Source organism: Bubalus kerabau, chromosome 6, assembly GCF_029407905.1.
Source record: "Bubalus kerabau isolate K-KA32 ecotype Philippines breed swamp buffalo chromosome 6, PCC_UOA_SB_1v2, whole genome shotgun sequence".
In the NCBI taxonomy this organism is placed as follows: Eukaryota; Metazoa; Chordata; class Mammalia; order Artiodactyla; family Bovidae; genus Bubalus; species Bubalus kerabau.
Window position 1 is genome coordinate 80416858 of NC_073629.1, and position 23669 is coordinate 80440526.

At 41.8% G+C, this 23669-nt stretch overlaps 1 protein-coding gene across 6 annotated transcripts in view; it reads right to left on the minus strand.

The window, feature by feature from the left end:
- DNAJC6 (DnaJ heat shock protein family (Hsp40) member C6) overlaps positions 1-23669 on the minus strand; it is a 175558-nt gene that overhangs the window by 76824 nt on the left and 75065 nt on the right. The window contains exons 2-3 of one of the 6 annotated variants that reach the window (XM_055585571.1): positions 6986-7089; positions 6155-6229 (exon numbers count right to left, since the gene is read on the minus strand). The exons of the other annotated variants lie outside the window; for them this stretch is intronic. The gene's annotated coding sequence lies outside the window, so the exon portion shown is untranslated. The remainder of the gene's footprint in view (positions 1-6154; positions 6230-6985; positions 7090-23669) is intronic. 6 annotated transcript variants of the gene reach the window in all.

The window sequence follows — 23669 nt, forward strand, 5'->3', positions numbered from 1 at the left end:
CAGCAAGCTATCGGAGGAAAATCTGCTACTTAAGTGCAAAGAGAACCGACGACTCCTCATTTCACTGGTCCCAGGACAAAACTGGCATGGACTTGTCTGGGAGACATTCTCATAAAGGCCTCACCACTACCCTCTCCTTTGGGAAAACCAAACACTGAGCAAATTCAATCAAAGGTAATGATGGGAGATACCTAGATCTGGCCTCGGCATGCAGCAGATGTGAGCTGGAGCTCAAGGACACCTTTACCTGATGAGTATAGTTTGTTTTCCAGTATTTCTTCAGACCCCTCCCCAACTCAAAAAATGCCTGTCCACATCTTACTTGTCTAGAGAGTCTCAACAATAAGCACTCCCAGAAAATCAGGGAAAGAGAAGCATTTGGTACCAGCATAATGTAATTGAAAGGACCAAGGCTTTGCAAATATGCAGACCTGGCTTCATGACACTGACCTTCCTTTCTTATCACCTGTGTAACAACAGGCAGGCTTATTAATCTAAGCCTCAGTTTCCTCAACTGTAAAATGGGGACAGAGAATATCTTCCTCCCATGTATGTGGTGGAGTTTAAACAACATAATGACAGACAAACATCTGTCACTGGGAAGGCAACCATAATCAGTATTTTCCTATGCGTGCCTGTCTTCTTATCCCCTGTGGGGAACTGGAAGAGAGCCTCCTGAGCAGAACCACCATGAGAAAGGGAAGGAAACGGGACTTAGAAATGGTCTGTATCTAGGAACTGCAACATTCTTCCATCCATTCAGTGACCTTTACCTATCTGTATGATCTCATGCAAAGAGAAAGCCTATGACACCTTCCTCATAGAATGATTATAAAGATTAAATCCTTCATCTATAAAAAACACAGTTACATTTACAACTTAGCAAATGGCAACTTAAGGTGGGGGTGCATAAGGTGGTATTGAATTAACTAGAACACTGTTCACAATGGATCACCAATGGGGGCTCTGAAATCCTTTGTCTGGAGTTTTTTCTTATTGTATGAGGATTTGAACTGCAGAGATCAGACATGCAGGAGAATTGTCCTCAGATAAAATCCTCACATGTGGCCCCATGCTGCCTGAGGCAGGCTTACCAAGCAAAGGGAAGGGGTCCCTCCCTGTCACCCACATTAACTAGCTGCTCTGGCTGTCTTTCAGGCTTAATTATGCACCGATAATCCTGACAAGACTGGCGGGGCTGCATTGTAAATCACGACGGTGGAAATTCTAAAATAAAAGCAAGATTAATGATATGACCTCAATCTTAGCATGAGGGCCCGTTAATTGGAAATCATGGACTTAATTGAATTCTGGGCATAGCACAGCCAGCTGGATCAAATCTTCTGAGACCTGTTTCTTCAGGCACATGAAGATAACTGAAATGCACCAGTGATAACAAAGTCAAACATTGGGTGTTGCTGAGGAGACAGATAGTTGATTATTTCCCTGGCATAGAGCTCCCAATTCTGTCGTGCTTTGAAGGGACCATCACCACCATTTCAGCCCCCTTCCTGTCTTCTACATGCTTAAGAGTGCTGTGTACCCTCTTTGAGTCTCCGTTTTGCGATCACTGTGAATGTACACATACAGTACATTCTCAATAAGAAGCAGTCATTATCATCATTCCATATTTATCCTCATCTGCTATCATAAGGGGGGCTTGCCAGGTGGCTCAGTGGCAAAGAATCCACCTGCCAATGCAGGAGACCCAGGTTTGGTCCTTGGGTCAGGAAGAGACCCTGGAGAAGGAAATGGCAACCCACTCCAGTATTCTTGCCTGGGAAATTCCATAGACAGAGGAGCTTGACAGGCTACAGTCCATGGTGTCCGAAAAGAGTGTGACACAAATTAGCAACTCAACAACTCTTAAAAGGAGCTTGGAGGTGCAGAAGGGAACAAGAAAGAGTTGTGTGGCTTTTCTTCTCAGGTTGCAGAAGTGGAACCACAAATGACCAGACGAATCATTGTACATTCAGAGCCTCCCTGCACTCGAGGCAGATTCTACCTCTCCTTGGCATCTGACATAGCAGATTCCAGCATGTCTCTTCTACTTCCTTCGCTCTAGTCTGTGTGAGGCTACCTGCTCTCGGGACAAAGATTACAGGCATGAATCCCCACCCAACACTGAGATGGGTATCACACTCTCCTCTACAGAGAAGGAAGGAGGGAACTCTTGAGATGCTGGGTAATGTGTCTAAGGCTTGCCTATAGAACATTCTGGAACCAGGATATCATGCTGTTTCCTCAGGGAATTGTGAGGATGTAGACAGTGTGTTACAGAGGGTGGAAGACAAGATGAATAAAGTAAATGGTCCTCAAATTCCAAAAGGCTTGAGGGTCAAACTAACCTTCCACAGAACAGAGTGATTTAGAGTTACTGGGAAGGAGGTGGGAATGCTTTTGCTGAAAGCTGCAGACAGACAAATTAATGTGCAAGAAAAACTTAGTGAGAACAGAGATGGTGCTTCATTTGTGTCTGTAGGAAACACCCAACAGGAGGCCTACCAAGGTAAACCGTTCAAAATAGGACACCGAATCTAACGGAATCAAATCTGTCAAGAAACCAAGAGCGCCACTTCGTTCTTACACCAACTGCAAATTGCTTTGAAGTGCTGCATGGTGATAATGGCAGGGGTTATCATTTATCACTCACCTTCTGATGGCTGGGAACTGGGACTCCATTATCTCATTTAATCCTTGCAATGACGTTGCCAAGTTAGCTCTATTGTCCCCCTTTTTCAGATGGGCAAAGTGAGGACCCAAGACATAGATACAGTCACACAGCCAGGGTTCTTCCCCAGATGTGTCTCCTTCCAAAGCCCATGTTCTTCTCATGACATTTTATATATTAGTTAAAAGCTTAAAACATAAAGGGAAATATTCAAACCAGCAAGCATTGTAGGAACGGAGAAGCCAGGTCCTGTGATGTCAGCTCTGTGGATGATCTAAGGATATTCTTAGGACCAGATGTTAAGGAGGGGAAACCTCTAAACATCACTTGCTGGGAAGGCACAAATGAATGAAAACTACATGCTGAGTCTTTAGCAGGCAGGAGAGGAAAGCTGAGGCCAGCTCAGCTCGTGGTCCTTCGTGCAGAGTGAGTGATCACACACTGGGGTGGGGGCAATGCCTTCCGAGGCTCTTTATATACAGACTGTAAAAAAGCCAAACTTGTAAAAAAAGAGAGTGAAATGGTGGTTACCAGGGTCTGGAGGGTGGGGAGACAGGACTGAGGTTTTAAGGGTACAAACTTACAATGAGCTGAAAATAAGTCCTAGTGATCCAATATGAACAAAGCTAGTGGAGGTGATGGAATTCCAGTTAAGCTATTTCAAATCCTGAAAGATGATGCTGTGAAAGTGCTGCACTCAATACGCCAGCAAATTTGGAAAACTCAGCAGTGGCCACAGGACTGGAAAAGGTCAGTTTTCATTCCAATCCCAAAGAAAGGCAATGCCAAAGAACGCTCAAACTACCACACAAATGCACTCATCTCACACGCTAGTAAAGTAATGCTCAAAATTCTCCAAGCCAGGCTTCAGCAATACATGAAATGTGAACTTCCAAATGTTTAAGCTGGTTTTAGAAAAGGCAGAGGAACCAGGGGTCAAATTGCCAATATCTGCTGGATCATCGAAAAAGCAAGAGTGTTATAGAAAAACATCTATTTCTGCTTTATTGACTATGGCAAAGCCTTTGACTGTGTGGATCACAATAAACTATGGAAAATTCTGAAAAAGATGGGAATACCAGACCACCTGACCTGCCTCTTGAGAAACTTGTATGCAGGTCAGGAAGCAACAGTTAGAACTGGACATGGAATGACAGACTGGTTACAAATAGGAAAAGGAGTATGTCAAGGCTATATATTGTCAACCTGCTTATTTAACTTATATACAGAGTACATCATGGGAAACGCTGGGCTGGAAGACGCACAAGCTGGAATCAAGATTGCAAGGAGAAGTATCAATAACCTCAGATACGCAGATGACATCACCCTTATGGCAGAAAGTGAAGAAGAACTAAAAAGCCTCTTGATGAAAGTGAAAGAGGAGAGTGAAAAAGTTGGCTTAAAGGTCAACATTCAGAAAACTAAGATCACAGCATCCAGTCCCATCACTTCATGGGAAATAGATGGGGAAACAGTGGACACAGTGGCTGACTTTATTTTTCTGGGCTCCAAAATCACTGCAGATGGTGATTGCAGCCATGAAATTAAAAGATGCTTACTCCTTGGAAGGAAAGTTATGACCAACCTAGATAGCATATTAAAAAGCAGAGACATTACTTTGTCAACAAAGATCCATCTAGTCAAGGCTATGGCTTTTCCAGTGGTCATGTATGGATGTGAGAGTTGGACTATAAAGAAGGCTGAGCACTGAAGAATTGATGCTTTTGAGCTGTGGTGTTGGAGAAGACTCTTGATAGTCCCTTGGACTGTAAGGAGATCCAACCAGTCCATCCTCCAAGCAGATCAGTCCTGGGTGTTCATTGGAGGGACTGATGTTGAAGCTGAAACTCCAATACTTTGGCCACCTGATGAGAAGAGCTGACGCATTTGAAAAGACCCTGAGGCTGGGAAAGATTGAGGGCAGGAGGAGAAGGGGACGACAAAGGATGAGATGGTTGGATGGCATCACTGATTAAATGGACATGGGTTTGGGTGGACTCTGGGAGTTGGTGATGGACAGGGAGGCCTGGCATGCTGTGATTCATGGGGTCGCAAAGAGTCGGACATGACTGAGTGACTCAACTGAACTGATCTAATGCACAAAAGAGTGAACACAAACAACATAATTGTCAAACCTGCTAAGATACTATATCTTCATTATTTTAACAACAAAAAAAGAAATAATAATTATGTGATGTGATAGAGGTGTTAACAAATGCTATAATGGCAATCATATGACAGCATAGAAACATATCTAATTAACATGTTGTACATTTTACAGTTATATAATGTTATATGTTAAATATATTTCAATTTAAAAAAGATGCTCTTTCCTAAATTGGTCTCTTCATGCTGCCCAATCCCACCCACCCTTACAGGCACAGGCACTCTTTAGGGTCAGCAGCTGCTCAGATTTTAATCCTCCCGTTCACTAGTATGTGTACAAGTGTCCCCAGCAATGGCATCAGAGGTCACATATGTAACAAACAGCAAGGTGAAACATGAAGCGGGTCTGCCTGGTCCTAAACCTCACGCCCTCTCATCATCACATTCTTCATTTCCCACTAGAGAGAAGAGCAGGGGTCTCAGTGTAATCGCCAACAGGGCATGGGTGGATGTACCTCTGAAAAAGCCCCAAGATGACCGTGCCCAATATAAATCAGACATCAGAACTGCCTAGGACCAAGATGCCCAACTCTTCCCCTAGCAGCCACTGTCACTGCGCCTCCCACGAGAGCAGGTGCCTGGACTCACTGAGGACAGTGGGGGACACTACATGAGTACGACCAGTGGCTCTCCTCCCCACACACCTACACATTTGAGCCCACTTCCGCACGTGAGTCCAGGCATTCTGGAATCTGTATTATCTGACTCGTGAGAGTAACCAAAGGAGTTCGGTTTCAAACACCAGTGTGTCCTGAAGCAGGCGGCTTTCCCTCCACAGGCAAAGCCACTTCCTCTGTAAAATGCTGCTCCCTTAGGTTCCAAGACACAGGAGACTCCATGATTCACAGACTCTCTAAAACATGAGTGTTAAACTGTCATTTATGCAAACTGCTATAAGACAAGGCACTGGTAGGAACCCCACCAAACTGGACAGGGAGCTGAAATCTTAACTGCCACTAAAGCTTGTGGGGGGTGGAAGGGGTGCAGGGGGCGCTGCTCAGTCATGTCTGACTCTTTGCAATCCTATGGACTGAAGCCCACCAGGCTCCTCTATCTGTGGAATTTTCCAGGCAAGAATACTGGAGTGGGTTGCCATTTCCTACTTCGCAGCACTGGTCAAACAAAAAACATCCCTATCTCCACCATGCCTTCCGTTTTCTATTTCTGTCCGGGAAGACCTGGAGTGGGCTGTTATGTAATAGGCTGGCCAGCTGCAAGCTCCTTTTGTCCTTTTTTCTCTGCCTTGGCATTAATCTCAAAGGGACTGATCTCTACCAGGGTGCCCTTCTTTGTAACCTTTAAACATTTGCATCTTACCTTGACAACTGTAAGCTCCTGGAGGGCACGTTGGGTGGGTTAGATGAGACTGAATATGCAGTGCAGAGCACAGAGCTGTGGATACAGCAGTGGTAAGAATATTCTAGTATTCCACTACTAAAAATAACAAACAGTAACTAAAGTAGGCTAATATCTGAGAACCTATTCTGTACCAGACATTGTTCTAAATGCTTTACAACTCTATGAGATATTACCGCTATCCTATATTTTATTTGTGTGGAAACAGATAGAGCCTATCTTACTTGCTGAGGTCACAGAGTTAATAAAAGCCAAATGTGGACAGTCTCCCACAGCCATCTCCTGAATGAAATTACACAGACCACAGTTGGGACTGTGTTCCTTTGGCATCAGACAGACAGACCTGGGTCCAAACTCTACCTCAGCCATTTATTGGCTATTTCTTTGGATAAGCTGCTTAAACCTGTCTGAACCTCAGTAACTTCATCTGTAAAATGGGATAACAGTATCTATTTTATGGGGTTATTCTGAAGATCAGAGGCAAATTCCTATAAAAGAACCCTGGCCTACTCATCTACTCATATATTTACTAAGCCCCTTCTGTGTAAAAGACTCTGTGGCAGGTGGTAGGAAAACAGAAGAAACCACGATCCCTGCCCTCAAGCTGCTCAGGCAAACATACACAAAAAAGTATACACCAGGAGGGAAATATGGTGCTATGCACTGGATCTCACTGGGAACAGTGGGAAGCGCCTGAGGGCAAGGAGAGCTGACCAGAATCCACAAGATGAGTGAGGCTAGCCAGGCACACTTGGATAGATGATTTCATTCCCAGCTGATGAGGGTACTGACCTTGACCCTGTTCTCACATCTCACACTCAGTCTTTCAGAAAACACTCTCTGTGCTGCCTTCGAATTCTTCTAGAATCCAAACCATGTGCAGAGCTTCCACTTATCTAAGAGAAAATGGAGGAGACTTGGCAGTGGGGATATATTTTATTATATACACATACACTTATATATACAAAGTGAAAAGATAAACCCAAAGCCACCTATGAGGCAGGAAACAGGATATAGGGGGGAGGGATAGAAGTTGAATTTTTTTTAATACAACTTGTTTTATAGATTTGAATTTGAAACTATGTAAATATTCTTTGTAATTGGAAACATAAAAGTAACCTGTAAAAAGTGAAAGCAAAATGAAGCAAATTAACCCAACTAAGTACCAAACTGATGAGATAACCACATATTATGCTATGCTATGCTAAGTCACTTCAGTCGTGTCCGACTCTGTGCGACCCCATAGACGGCAGCCCACCAGGCTCCCCAGTCCCTGGGATTCTCCAGGCAAGAACACTGGAGTGAGTTGCCATTTCCTTCTCCAATGCATGAAAGTGAAAAGTGAAAGTGAAGTCGCTCAGTCGTGTCTGACTCTTAGCGACCCCATGGACTGCAGCCCACCAGGCTCCTCTGTCCATGGGATTTTCCAAGCAAGAGTACTGGAGTGGGGTGCCATTGCCTTCTCCGAACCACATATTAAAGTAACCTTAAAACACAAAGTAATTATCTTAAAGTGAAATCTATCCAAACCCTCTCCTGCCTGCCAAAAACTTTAAAAACCCAACAACTTTACATCCTTAAACTGGTTTTGGTGGTAGTGCTGGTATTATTGTTCTGTGATTATTATTATGGCATAAAGCAAATAAGAAATTATATTTGTATAATTGAGAACCAGGGTTTTGGGCATGGGAAAAAAGGAAAAACAGACATAAGAGGTACTGATATTTAAAAATTAATCAAATGAAGTTTAAAAAAGAAACCCATGTCCCTGAATCTGAGTTTAAATTAGCATTATGAATCCATGTTATATTCTATTTTTTAATTGTTTCTAGCTCTGGCTAATGAAAAGAGCTAGATAGAGACCAACCCAGTAGCAAAGAGAACCTATCACACCAAGATTACAGACTTGACACAATACTGCCTGCTGAAAATAATTAGGGCCCTTTGAAAAGTGCCTGATTCTAAGACTGAGGCAGAAAATATACAAGATGAGCCCAGTTTGTGATACCAGAAACCAAGGAAAGAGAAAATGAATATTGAGATGTGTGAAAAGGACTCAGATGCCAGCTGAAGAGGCTCCCACTGGCCAAGGATGGGTCCATTTGAACATCAGTAAGAATAATATAATAACTGCAATGGATTGAAACAAATATATGTTTATAAACATGAGTTTATAATAATAAGATAATAAAGAAAAGAGAGAAAAACTTCATTAGTCACCTTTGGAGAAGGATAGGGAACCAATCTGGCTTCCCTGGTGGCTTAGAGGTTAAAGCGTCTACCTCCAATGCAGAAGACCCAGGGTTCGATCCCTGGGTCGGGAAGATCCCCTGGAGAAGGAAATGGTAACCCACTCCAATATTCTTGCCTGGAGAATCCCATGGACCGAAAAGCCTGGTAGGCTACAGTCCATGGGGTCACAAAGAGTCGGGCACAACTGAGCGACTTCACTTTCACTTTCACAAAAGAGAAGAATCAGCTTTTTTCCGGACTTAGCTATATGAACTATACTTCAAGATAAGGATTTCTCTCTTCATGGAAGTATTTCGAGCTAACAAAGAAAGAATGAAAAGAATGAAATTTACCCTTTGCAAGTCCTGATAGCATAATGTAACAAGGTAGTGATCACAAAAACAGAAGCAACCATGCATTACGTACCCCTATGGAAATATAAGACAAAATCTAATCTGAATCTGAATCTGATCAAGCTTCTACATCTAAGTATCAGGGAACATAGGGGACATGGGAATGGATTATGTGCCACCACGTTGATACAGTCAGCAAAATCCAGACTTCAGGGAAAACATACAGTGCAAATTACCTGATTTATGTCAACATAGATATGCAAGGGGACAAAAAAACAGATGGAAAGAAAACTTTGAAAAATAAAGAGAATTAAGAGACATGTCAACCAACTTCAAAGTATGAATATTATATTAAAACGGATCTTTCTTCAAGCAAACTGTAGAAAGGAAAAAAAAAATAAGACTCTTACTTTAAAAACTGGAAAATTTTAAACAGACTAGATATTTTATAATATTAAGGAATTAATAATATTTTAGATAAAATGAAATATTGTGATCACATTTTTAAAAGAAGCCCTTCTATCTTAGAGACACCTTGGATGAACTGATTATTATGGTTGAGATTTACTTCATAATAATCCAGAGGGGCAGGTAAATACAAAAGAAATGAGACTGTTCATGGGCAGATAATTGCTGAAGTTAGGTGACAAGGACATGGGTTTCCACTCTCTACTTATGTTGTCTCCCCTTCCTACCTTTATATATATTTGAAATTTAAAATCATGTATTTTTATATATTATACACATTATAGGCCACAATATATAACATATATATTTTTATATACACACATTTAGATATAACCCACCTTTCCTCACTACCTGTGGTACAACCAGCCGTGAATCTAAGTCATCACCATTTCTCACCTGAATTATGGCAACAACCTCTTAACTGGTGCTTTTGCCTCTACTCTTACATCCCTGTAGTCTGGTATATAAAAAGCAATAAAAGTGTTCTTTTAAGAAATAAGGCAGGTCGTGTTACTCTTCTGCTTAAAATCTTCCAATGGATTCCCATCCTGCCTGGAGTAAAAAGCAAAGTTCTCACTATGGCCTAAAGTAGGGTTACAGAGCAGTCTGGGTCCTGGACACAAGGACACACAGCAAGAGATGAGTAGCAGGCAAGCAAGTGAAGATTCATCTGTGTTTCTAGCCACTCCCCATCCCTCACATCACCACAGTGTCACAGTATAACAATAACAGAAATAAAGTGCACAGTAAGCGTGATGTGCTTGAAGCATCCTGAAACCACCCCCCACCACTGGTTCATGGAAAAAATGTGATCCAAGAAAGCAGTCCCTGGTGCCAAAAAGGCTGGGGACCGCTGGCCTAAAGGCTCTACAGGAGCTGACCTCTGTACTTATCTCTGGCTTATATCTCACACCTCTCTTTCCCCGTCTCTTTGCTGTAGACAAACTATTCATTCTTCTATTCAACATATACCTGCCTCAGGGCCTTGACATTTACTATCCCACTGTCCCCCCAGATATCCACATGGCTTACTTCCTCACTTCCTACAGGTCTCTGCTTAAATGCTTTTTCAGAGAGTTTTCCAGATCACCCTATATAAAGTGGCATCCCCCGTCCTCTTATTTTAGTTTATTTGTCCTCATGGTACTCTTATCTTGACTTTTTTCTTCCACCTACTAGAAACGAAGCTCTATAAAAGAATGTATATAGTTTGCTTGGGCACTGTTATTTCCCATAGTGTCTGGCTCATTACATATTGTTGACTTTGACCTTAAATTCTGAACTGAAGGGAATTACCTGGAGACCCAGAGGTTAGGACTCAGTGCTCTTACTGCTAAGGGCCTGGGTTCAATCCCTAGTTGGGAAACTAAAATCCCACAAGCCACTAGGTGTAACCAAAAGCAAAACAAAACAAAATTCTGAACTATAAACTAGCCACCAACACTGTACAGGGAGTGCTGAGCAAGGAGTAGTGCAGGAGGTAGGAACCGCAGCTTGAAAGGCAGTGAGCCTTTTTAAGACACCGAGTTTTATCTTGCAGGTGATTGTTGTCGTTGTTCAGTTGCTTAGTCATGTCCAACTCTTTGCAACCCCATGGACTGCAGCATGCCAGGCTTCCCTGTCCATCACCATCTCCTGGAGCTTGCTCAAACTCAGGTCCATTGAATCAGAGACGCCATCCAACCATTACATCCTCTGTCGTCCCCTTCTCCTTCTGCCTTCAATCTTTCCCAGCATCAGTGTCTTTTCTAATAGTTGGCCCTTCGCATCAGGTGGCCAAAGTATTGGAGCTTCAATTTCAGCATCAGTTCTTCAGAGAATACCAGGGACAGGGGAGCCTGGTGGGCTGCAGTCTATGGGGTCGCACAGAGTTGGACACGACTGACACGACTTAGCAGCAGCAACAACAGCCTTCTAATGAATATTCAGGACTGATTTCCTTTAGGATTGACTGGTTTGATTTCTTTGTAGTCCAAGGGATTCTCAAGAGTCTTCTCCAACACCACAGTTCAAAAGCATCAATTCTTCAGCACTCGGCTTTCTTTATGGTTCAACTCTCACATCCATACATGACCACTGGAAAAACCACAGCTTTGACCAGATGGACCTTTGTCAGCAAAGTAATGTCTGCTTTTTAATACACTGTCTAGGTTTGTCATAGCTTTTCTTCCAAGGAGTAAATGTGTTTTAATTTCATGGCTGCAATCACCATCTGCAGTGATTTGGGAAACCAAGAAAATAAAGTCTGTCACTGCTTCCATTGTTTCCCCATCTATTTGCCATGAAGTGATGGGACTGGATGTCATGATCTTAGTTTTCTGAATGTTGAGTTTTAAGCCAGCTTTTTCACTCTTGTCTTTCATCTTCATAAAGAGGCTCTTTAGTTTCTTTTCACTTCCTGATATAAGGGTGGTGTCATCTGCATATCTGACGTTATTGATATTTCTCCCAACAATCTTGATTCCAGCTTGTGCTTCATCCTGCGTGGCATTTCACGTGATGTACTCTGCATAGAAGTTAAATAAGCAGGATGACAATATATAGCCTTGACGTACTCCATTCCCAATTTGGAACCAGTCTGTTGTTCCATGTTCAGTTCTAACTGGTGCCTCTTGACCTGCATACAGGTGATGGGGAGTCTCAAACCATAAACAACAAACCCTCAAATTTTAATTACAGGGCTTCCCCTGGTGATCTAGTGGTTAAAAATATGCCTTGTGATGCAAGGGACATCTGTTCAATACCTGGTCTGGGAAGATCCCCTGGGCCACAGGAACAACTGAGGCCATGGGCCACAACTAATAAGCCTGAGCTCTGCAGCCTAGGAGCGGCAACTACTGAGCCCACACACCACAACCACTGAATCGTGCACGTCGAGAGCCTGTGCTGCACCGAAGTAAGACGCACCCACAGGCCACCGCTAGAGGGTGGCCCCCACTCTCGGCAACTAGAGAAACTCCACAGGCAGCAATGAAGACCCAGCACAGCCAAAAATATATAATTTTTAAAAAATTTTAATTATAGTCATTCTTGCCACCATCATTATTACATTAAAGGAAATAAATGTGTTTGGGGTATTTATACAGTTTATACATTACAAGGTTTATCATCTTCCAATTAAAGAAGCTGAATCACCATACTTCTGGTTAGCTACTTAAAACAACTGGATCCTCCTGAATTAGAATTAAATGTCCCCAGACAAAGAGATATGGGCATGTAAAAAACAGACAATCATTTGCTTGCAAGATTTTTTGAATAAAAAGGCCCCAAGGACATTAGCAACTTAGGGTATAAGGGGTTATTTGGGAGCAAACTGTTTAAGAAACAAAACTCTCACTGTGTGTGTGTGTGTGTGTTAGTCACTCAGTCGTGTCTCTTTGTGACCCCACGGATTAAAGCCCACCAGGCTCCTTGTCCATGGAATTTTCCAGGCAAGAATACTGGAGTGGGTTGCCATTCCCTTCTCCAGGGGATCTTCCTGACCCAGGGATCAAACCCAGGTCTCCCACATTGCAGGCAGATTCTTTACTATCTGAGCCACCAAGGAAGCCTTGATGGGCCACAAAAGCCCTTGTACCCACCGTGACTTTATAGCATAGAAAGTTATGAGGTAAGAAAGAGCGGATACAAAGAAATCTAAGAGTCATCTTGTCTCCTCCTGCCCCCGACCCCTGTTCCCACAGGCAGGCACCAAACCCATCCATCCTGTCTAAGTATCCACTACTAGCTAGCACCTTGGTTCAGGTCCCTTTCATCTCTAGTCTCCTGATTTCCTGTAACTGATCTTCCTACCACCAGCCTTGAATCTCTTTGATCCCCTCCAGAGGGATGTTGTTATTAATAATATGCAAATTTAATCTTATCACTCCACTTCTAAAAAACATTTAGGTGCTTCAGGTAACAGGGTTTACAAGCCTTGAATGACGGGAGCTGCTTGCCTCTACAGTCTCATCTCCCACATTCCCTCATTCATCCTGGATTCTCTGGCTCTTTGTTCCATCCCCAGGGAACCACCTGCAGCTCTCCCAACAGCCTATGCTCTCACTTTCCGGAACTCTGCATAAGCTTTCCTAGGTATCCTTTGCTCTCTCAAGAGTATTTTTGCTATCTCCTCTCCAGCAACAATTCTGCATGTGTTAGATGTACTACATTTGGTGTGCTATATCCCCCCAAGAAACTACTCTAAAAGACCTCATATTATTTATCACCTTGCCAGAGGCTGTCAGGCTTCAGCGTTTGAAGTCTATGTTCTCCTAGTTCTTGCGTTAAACATGATTGCATCTTATACTTGCAGTTTTCATGTCAGCCTAGAAAATTTTGCAAGTATAATCTCAACTGGGAGCCCTCTTTTTCATTTGCTATTATGTTTTGTTATTGCCTTCTCCTAAAGCAGGGATAGTTAAAGTAACATAACTGCCACCTTTCTTTCAATTATCTAGTCCAAGAGATTCAAAATATATCTTCAGAAGAATTTCTTATAATAAATAGATCGGATATGAACATGGCTAAAGCCTTGGTTACTTTGCAAAATAATTTTTATTTATATTCATAACTATGTTTCTTCCTTTTTAAAAAAAAAAAAAAGTCCCTTAAACAACCTACAAATCCTTGATGATTCTCCAGGCTCTGCCTTCAATATGGTATAATCAAACATAAGGTGATAGTAAAGACTGAAGCTGGGGGAAAAAATAGTTCTGAAGAATTCCAGACTCAAAGACGTTATAGAATGCATTATTAGGGTTAGTATAAAACAGAATTTGCAGTTATTTCCTGAAAGTATTTACAATAATATTCAAGGAGAAAAAATCCCTAAGTCATTATCCTACAGATGGCACCAACGCTTTTTAAGATTTTAAAGCTACTGTATTTTTCAGGAACTCTGACTATACATACAACAATATCTGGGTTGGAGTCCTGGTTCTGTCACCTGCCAGCTATGTTGTGATCTTGGGCAAGTTACCCCTTTTGAGCCTCAGACTCCTCAGCCATAAAACCAAGATAATTAAACTCAGCTCAAAGACAGTTGTAAAAAGGGAGTAAAATTATGCCTGTGGAAGCACTTTGTAAACTAAAAATAAGGCATTGATGGTGTGTACTGATGGCCAATGCCAAAGAGTAATGTGATTAAAAGATAATGCTCTTCCAAGAATTTCAGTTCTCCACCTAACAGTCTGCTGCTTATTTCTCCAAGCTATTATTTTTATTGTTATTGGAAGTACATCAGACGGATCTCTTCTGAGCCTGGGCAAATACCAAACAAGTCCAGAATGTACTATTAAGTTCCCACAATTAATTACTGAGCTTGTGTTCTTTTCCTTTCTTTAAAGGAAAGGATATTAGTATATTACAAACCTTAACATGAATAGATGAATTAGCACTAGATTAAGACCCAAGTGCCCAAACTGGAACCATGTGCAAATCTGCCAGTTCCGTTAGTGATGGATGGATTGCTGCCAGTGGATGCACATCTGTGAGGCTCTAGTCACTGTAAATCAAAGAATCTGTCATTGTTTCCAGAGCAGCTCAGCCCCTCTGCCAACAGAATACCCTTTGAGTACCCTCCAATTTTCTATAAATTCCAGGTTTCAGGTTCTGATGTAATCATCTGATTTCCAACCATTTAAGGGCTTGAATGGGTTTTAAGAGGAAAGAGTGATCTAAATATCTTTATAAAACACTGCTAACATCAAAAACATCAGTGCTTTCTCGCGTTCAAAGCCCCTGGGAGATCTCAAAAGAGTTCTGAAGGAACACTGTCAGTGTAACCACTTCTAAAAGTTAGTTTAATGAAGCCAAAAAAACCACTTCATCAAGGAAGTTGTTGATCTCTCTTCCAAAGGTACCTAGGCAAGGTAAGATCTGACAAGCATGAAGGTGTTTGCCCCAGCATCATTAAAGAGTGTCCAAAAATAAGCCATTGATTCTCCATGATGGGGTGGGACAGGCAACACTGACAATGAGCTTCTGACTCCCCTTTGGTAACAAACTCTAAAGTATACAAGGCTCTGAATGGGAAGGGAGTTTGGGGAAGAATGGACACATAGATGTGTATGGCTGAGTCCTTTTCTGCCTACCTAAAATTATCACATTGTTAATCAGCTACACTCCAATGCGAAATAAAAAGTTACAAAATATATATAAAGTATACAGACTCAAACATACTAGTTTATTTCTTGCCTCTTTTCCACTTCCCCACTCAGGGCATTTGCCTTTACTATTTCTTCCACTAGGAAGCTCTTCCTGGCTCTTTGCATGGTTGATTCCTTCTCATTCTCCAGGAGATCCTACTACAAATGCTACCCATTCATAAAGGTGCACTCTCCTATCAGTTCTAAAGCAGCCCCTATCACTACCCCACAAGTCACCAAATATTTGTGATTCTGAAATATCCAGGTTACAACTGTCCCCCTCCTGTTGTCTACATATGCTGATTTGGGGGTGAAAAAGAAGTTTAACCACATACACATGGATTCCTCATGGAGTGCCCTATTGTTAATATGTACACATATAAACCATCTGTGATACTGTTAAGAGGAAAAAAATAAATGATAAAAGGCAAGACTATCCCCAATAAAGACCTAGAAACATCTGTGTTAAATCAGAGCCTACAATCTCTAACCAAGTGCCACAAAGCTAGCAAACTGAGGCTTGGTACCAGGTCCTAAGATACATGGAGAAACTCCAGAACATAAGGAAGCAGAGTTCATGCTCACCAAAGCAATGAAAATGAGGCAGAAGACAAATTCAGAGTTCCTGCTTGGCATCAGACCCACATGGAGGCAAATCCCAACTCTACCACATGTCGTAAGCTCTGTGATATTTCTGTGCATCTGCTTCCTCAGGCAAAAGAAAATATCCTAAGGAGCACTGATGATGGAAAGATGGCACACAAGGACAACAGCTTGTGCCAATGTAGTGACCAAATATTTCTCTGTGATCCAAGCTCATACTCAGCCAGCAAGATGTAGAACCTGTCCTGTCAACTTGGGGCTCATAACCTACTTACAACAACTCTTCCTGCTCAGGTTATAAGTAGGAATGTCTGACTATTATGAGGAACATGAGAGAACTTCATAAAGTATTAATGAGCATCCTTGATTTGTCTGGCATCAGAGTGAAGGGACAATGACCTCAGGCCACCAGCATACTAAGATAAACAGGTGGCAGTTTCATTACGTGTGACCTTAGGAAAGTGACTTCATCTCTCTGGAAAATCTGATCTGTAAATTAGGGATTAATAATAGCACTTGCCTCCTAGAAATCTTCTCAACATTAAATAATACAATTAATATTAAATATTTAAAACCTGCATGGCAGATAAATAGTAAGTCGTAAACAACGACAGCTATTTATACTAGTGTGACCTTCTCATCAAGGATTCTGAACTTGTCTTTCATGAAATTCTGAAATTTCTCTTGTCCACACTAGAAGGTCCTGCTTTGTCATATTTCCTCGAAATGGAACTTCATAAGCCTGGGAGGACAGTCACTATAGAGTACCAAACTGGGACTTCTTTTTTTGGAGCTGAAATACAAAGAGGGATGTGACAGAGACTGCTATTTGTCACACTAATATCAGTTATCCCCTTCTTCCTTGGGAATACTTTTTATCTGGTCACATGGCCTCCCAGAATAAAAGATTACATTCCCAGGCTCCCCTTCAGCAAATTGTGACCATGTGACTAAGTTCTGACCAATGAGATGTGAGTGGCAGTGAGTGCAGTTTCTAGGGTATGTCTTAGAGAGAAGAGGTATACTGGAAAACAACAGTGTTAGTTGGTCATGTTAGGCAATGAAGAAGAAGGCAAACCCTAGGAGCATAAAGCAGCCAGATAGAAGGGGCCTGAGACCCTAGTTATTCCAAAGAGTAAAGCTGCCATTGCAGATCAGGCTTTATGAGTAAGAGATAAGCTTCCATCTATTGAAGCCATAGTTATGATGGCCTTTTTACCTGCAGCCAAACCTATACGCCAACAAATATTATAGACAATGTGGAGAAAGGAATAAAGAAGGCAGAACGTGATGGAGGCTTACAACATGCCCCTGCCACAGAGTATGCTCTCATATTTACTTGCAGAACTAAACACCCTCTCCAGAACTCCAGGCAATCAAATCAAATTTGGAATATTGAGATCAGTTCTAAAAACAAGAGGGACAGTGGCCAGCTGAGAAGTATTCATGGGAGAATGACTAGGGCAAAGGAAGGCTGAAAGAATCTGTCTCACAAGGAAAGACTATAAGCTAGGAGAAAAAAGATAAACCAGAGCATTAGGATTAGGCTTTAAGCAACTTGGGAGTAGGAGTTGAGCAGGGCTCCACTCTTTCAGAGAGGGTGGTTAATTCTGCAAGTAAATATTAGAGCCTACTATGTGCCAGGGACAGGTTGTAACACTCCATCACATTCTGCCTTAACTGCCTTAACACATTGTACTAAAAGAGAATAATACATATCAAGCATGTAGCACAGTGCTAGGCTCATAGATACTTATAGAGGTCATTAACATCATATTAACTGTAGATATGGAGAAGGAAAAGAGAAAAGTTCCTCCTTTTGGGAGGAGCTTAGAAGATGAGAGTTATTTATCCTGGTGACAGCATCGGCAGGTAGAAGCCTGGAATTTGTGGACTGGGCAAGTAGTTGCATGGCCAAAATAAACTAGGGCTTGCCGTATAAATGCTGCAAAGTGCAGCAGGATCAAACATCACTGAAAGAGTAGGAGAGGAAGGAGAGCTGGCAGATAGAGTCTCATCAGAACCTGGGGAAGGACTCATCCAGACATCATGTACTTATCCAACATTTATTGATTATCTATGAGCAATTATAATGTGAGAAAAGTACTCCAATGAGGAAAATACAGAGAATAATCAGGGCACAGAGGAGAAGCATCTGACCCAGAGTTAGAGGGTCAGATGAGGGTTTCCAGAGAAAATGAGAGATAACCTAAGACTTACACTTCTGAGGCAAAGGTGTCTGGAGTGAAGGGTGGGGAGAGAGCTCAAGCTCATATGTGTTTGAAGGAGGCCAGAGGATCATAAACCTCTCACCATCCCTCTAACATCGCTGCATGCTGAGTAACCAATCAGATGGCCAAGTCGCTTCCAATCCTAAAGTTCTACAATGAAGAAGCAAAATTAAATAAATTTCCCTACACATCAGAGCTGACTACATTTTTAAAAGAATAGTGGGGGGTGTGGATATGACTATAAAAGGACAATATGAGGGCTTCTGGTGGTATGTTGTGACTGTTCAGTATCTTGACTGTGGTGGTTGATTCCAGAACCCACTCAGGTGACAAATAGTATAGAACTTATACCCCCCCATACACACACACACACACACACACACACACACACACACAATGTACAGGTAATACCAGGAAGTTATGTCAGTATCTTGGCTGTGATAAAATACTACAGTATTGCAAAATATTGGGAGAAATAGGCAAAGTCTACAAAGATCTCTCTCTACTGTTTCTTACAACTGCATGTGAATCTATAATTACTTAAATAAAAATTTAGCTACAAAATTAGCTACAGAAAAAGAACAGTTATATAAAATTGTAGTTATGAAATGCAAATTTATTGTTAAAACTATAGCAAAACCCTTAAAAATGATATGTTAAAATTACTAGTACCCTACAATCCAAATATCCTTTTATAATATTTAAATCTAGTTCCTTCACTTTTAGCCTATTACATAAACTTATAATGATTTTTCTGTGTTTATATAAATATATATTTGTGTTTTTATATAGTTTAATACAGCATATAGTTTTACTTATTCCATGAATTTTATATTTTAAAGACCTTCTCATTACATTAAAATTCTTTGAACAATTATTTTAATGGCTGTTTAGAAATACCATATAGTCACATCATAACAATCTGAACCAATCTTCTTAATGGAACATTTTAGGTAGCTTTAAATTTTTTTCTAAGTAATTCTGCAATAAATTAAGTCTAACTGGTTGCCAACATTACTGAGAAGAAGGAGAGCCAGCCCCTGAATACTGAAATATTAGAGTTAGAAAAGATCTTAGAAATTATATGCCCAAACAATCCCCTGAAACAAACATATCAGATCAGATCAGTCGCTCAGTCGTGTCCGACTCTTTGTGACCCCATGAATCGCAACACGCCAGGCCTCCCTGTCCATCACCAACTCCCGGAGTTCACTCAGACTCACGTCCATCAAGTCAGTGATGTCATCCAGCCATCTCATCCTCTGTCATCCCCTTCTCCTCCTGCCCCCAATCCCTCCCAGCATCAGAGTCTTTTCCAATGAGTCAACTCTTTGCATGAGGTGGCCAAAGTACTGGAGTTTCAGCTTTAGCATCATTCCCTCCCCACATTTCATAGTTATAGAAATTATGTGCCTATCCCCACTTTAAAAAGTAAGGACAATGCACAATTTCAACAGCTATCCTTTTTGTAAAAAAGCATGAGCAGCCAACCTTGCTCCAAGTCATTTTTGACCTTGTAGAAATAATTAGAAAAATCATAAATGAAGAAAACTATAGAGGAAAAAAATTTTAAGATTAAAATATTCTAGATATGGTTCATATTCTCATTCTCTATGACACTGGGGAAGCAATTTAAGTATTTTAATTTTGTTTCTTCATCCATTAACATAAACTCCTTCTAGCAAGTCCTCAATAAATATTTGCCATGTAAGTGAATGACTGAACTTATTGATGCATATATAGTTACTCAACACTCACTATTCCTCAAATACTCCATATTCTTCTACCTTTCCAGTCAGCTCCTATGCAGAATGTCTTCCTCAGCTCCTTCTCGCCAACACTTCAGAGCGGGCACTATGGTCCCTCCTCAGAAAAGCCTTCATCAACCCCCTTAACTTACTTTGTGCCCATATTCTTTACCTCATACTTTGTTATAGATACACAGATGTCTGTCCACAGTGATGTAAAGGAGAAACTTGTGGGTCAAGCTGTTTCTTTTTCAAGTTTGAGTAGGGCTTTGCCAAAAGTGTTGACATAAAACAGGCTCATCACATCTCCTACTTTGGTTATAGCTATTGGATGAGAGGTACACAGGTAACACCTATTAAGCCAACAGGATCCTCTCCTTCTGAAACTTAGGATTTGGGGTTCAGAGACAGACGATCAGCAAAGACTGAATGCTTGAATCAGCAACAGGTACATTGGGAACTCTGGGGAAGCCATACACACAGAGAAGACAAGAAATCTGATCTACAGAGAGAACAAAGGAAAAGCAAACGCACAAAAGGAAGCAAAACAAGAACCATGAGGCACTAGACAGAGTGGCTGCCAGGAATCTCTCAGCTCTGGAGTTCCAGGCACAAATGAAGCAGGGCTCCACTCTGACCCTGGGACTTTATAACAACTCCCTTCCCTTTGGTTTTAATTATTTGCAACCAAAGATAATTCAGCAAGACATGGAGCCTTCACTAAAGACTCTAATAATGATTTTTCCTCCTTCCCTTTATCACCTACTTCTTCCTCTGAAAATATTCTTTCCAACTTGATCTGAAACGTTCAAAGTCTACCCATCCTTCAAGACCAGCCCTAAGTACAACCTAACCACAGAGAAGTCTGTCTCTGCCTTCTCTTAAGCCCCTCCTAGAGCACAACAGTGCTTGGCACATGCTCATCACAGTGATGCCTGTACTTGCCTTATCCTCCCTTTAAGTCACTTCCTCTCTCCAGGTCTCAGTGTCCTCACTCTTAAAAGGAGTGGACTAGATGAGCTTAGTGGTTGTCAAACTGAATTCTATTCAGCCCCAGGTTCTTCAGTTACGCACAAGAAACCAGTTCTGGGAAGGACAGGCAAGTGGTCCCAAAGAAGCAGTGTGCCAGCCCCCCCATCCTTACTTGGACCAGAGTTGCTCTGTTCTCATGTATTTCATATAGTAGGATTCTGAGTAAGGCTTTATTGAAAAAGGAACATAGTGCTAATTTGAAAAGCCTAAACAAGATAACCCATGCTGCTGCTGTTGCTGCTGCTGCTGCTAAGTCGCTTCAGTCGTGTCTGACTCTGTGTGACCCCATAGACGACAGCCAACCAGGCTCTCCAGTCCCTGGGATTCTCCAGGCAAGAACACTGGAGTGGGTTGCCATTTCCTTCTCCAATGCATGAAAGTGAAAAGTGAAAGTGAAGTCACTCAGTCGTGTCCGACCCTTAGCGACCCCATGGACTGCAGCCCACCAGGCTCCTCCGTCCATGGGATTTTCCAGGCAAGAGTACTGGTGTGGGGTGCCATTGCCTTCTCCGAAGATAACCCATAGGGCTCCAAAATTCCAATGATAGTGAAAGAAAAATAAAATGTTATTGAGTGAGACACTGTTCTAAACATCCTATGTTTGTCAACATTTTGATCATCACAATAGTCCTGTGAGGTAGATATTACTAACTCCATCCAAAAATGATGACCAGAGTCACATAAATCACAAGTGGCAGAGGCAGGATTTGAGCCCAGAATACAATCCAGATCCAGACCCAAGTTCTAAACCACTATACTGTCTTCTATGCTCCCCCAGCACAGACACTGTGACTTCTGTTCCTTTCTCTCTTTGATTTCACACCAGTTACTTGGCTGGTAGTCATTTAATAGTGTTTGATGAATGAATAAATGCTTGAATGAACAAAGGAAGTCTCTCGTGGATTCCATGGAAATTGAGACACAAACTTGAGCTTTCTAGGACTTCAGCTGCCTCTAGGTAATGTGTATGTGTGTGTTAAGTAACTCAGTCATGTCTCTCTTTGTGACCTCATGGACCATAGCCCACCAGGCTCCTCTGTCCATTGGATTCTCCAGGCAAGAATACTCGAGCGTATTGCCATTCCCTTCTCCAGGAGATCTTCCTAACCCAGGGATTGAACCCGAGTCTCCTACATTGCGGGCAGATTCTTTACCATCTGAGGCAACAGGGACGCCTTCCAGGTAATAACCCTAGCCAAAGAGAACCATTTTATAACTTAGGCCTTTCCCACTACATCTTCCTGAAAAGCAAAGGACCTTTTTGCAGCCAAGAAGAAATTCCTTTCAGGTACAGCTTCATCTGTAGCCTAGCACTGACCAGTTTGATGAATCCATGAATGCATACCTCACCACATTCACTAACTTTAACTCATAAACAAATATATTCATCCCATTAATATCAGAGCTTCTCAGCCTTCAAATTATTGATATTTTGGGTCAGATAATTCTTCATTGTGTAGAGCTGTCTGGTGCATTGTAAGATGTTTAGCAGTATCCTGGCCTCTATCCACTTGATGCCAGGAACAACCCCTCCCCCAACACTGCGACACCAAAAATGTCTCCAAACATTGCCAAGTGTCAGGGGCAGGGGCAGTGGGACACAGAGTCACAGGGAACCAGCTTTACATGCACTAGCTTCGATAGCAACACAGAAAAAAAATAAACAAAAATAAGCATTGACTAATCATGATTAGAACTTAAATAGTAGATTCCTTTCATCCTTGGAAAATTCCTGAGTTTCATCCTTCACCCTGAAAATTCTCCTTAAACTAGGCTTTCCTGAGCACCAGATAATGTATCAAGCCTGCTGATAGCCTCGTCCGAGAGTTCTGCTAATAACCCCACATATTTATAAGTACTACATGCTAACCACACATTGTCCTTTAAAAAAAAATGCTCAGAACATTGTAAAATGAAAAAACTCAAGATAATAAAACATTCCCAACACAGACTCACTTAGCTTAAACCTCTTAACGTAGCCAACACTTAGCAAGAATCTACTATCAGGTGCGAATGCACTAGGCACTGTTATCTACCGTATGCCATTTGGCTTTCCTAACAATTGGATGAGAAAAGTACTGTCCAAAGTCCCAAAGATAGTCAGTGATTTCAGAACTTGACTCTAGAACATCCACTAGCTCCAACACCAGGGCTCTCTCCACTGATGCACTGCAGTATCTACAAGAAAACTAGAAGCCACAGTTGATGGAGAGCCAAGAAGGTAACCTGTCATTCATATTTTCACATAAGAGACAAAAGGGCAAATTCAAAAATGCTAACAATGGCCATCCATGGAAAATAAATTTACCAGCTATTCTCTGTGTGTGTCTGTTTGTGTGCATGCACTTTTCTGCATTTTCTAAACTGTTTTGCCCTAAATATGTATTATCTGGGCTTCCCTGGTAGCTCAGCTGGTAAAGAATCCGCCCACAATGAAGGAGACCCTGGTTCAATTCCTGGGTCAGGAGGATCCCCTGGAGAAAGGATAGGCTACCCACTCCAGTATTCTTGGGCTTCCCTGGTGGCTCAGACAGTAAAGAATCCTCCTGCAAAGGGGAGACCTGGGTTTGACCCCTGGATTGGGAAGATCCCTTGGAGTAGGGCATGGCAACCCACTCCAGTATTCTGGCCTGGAGAATCCCATAGGAGGAGGAGGAGAATCCCATAGGACAGAGGAGCCT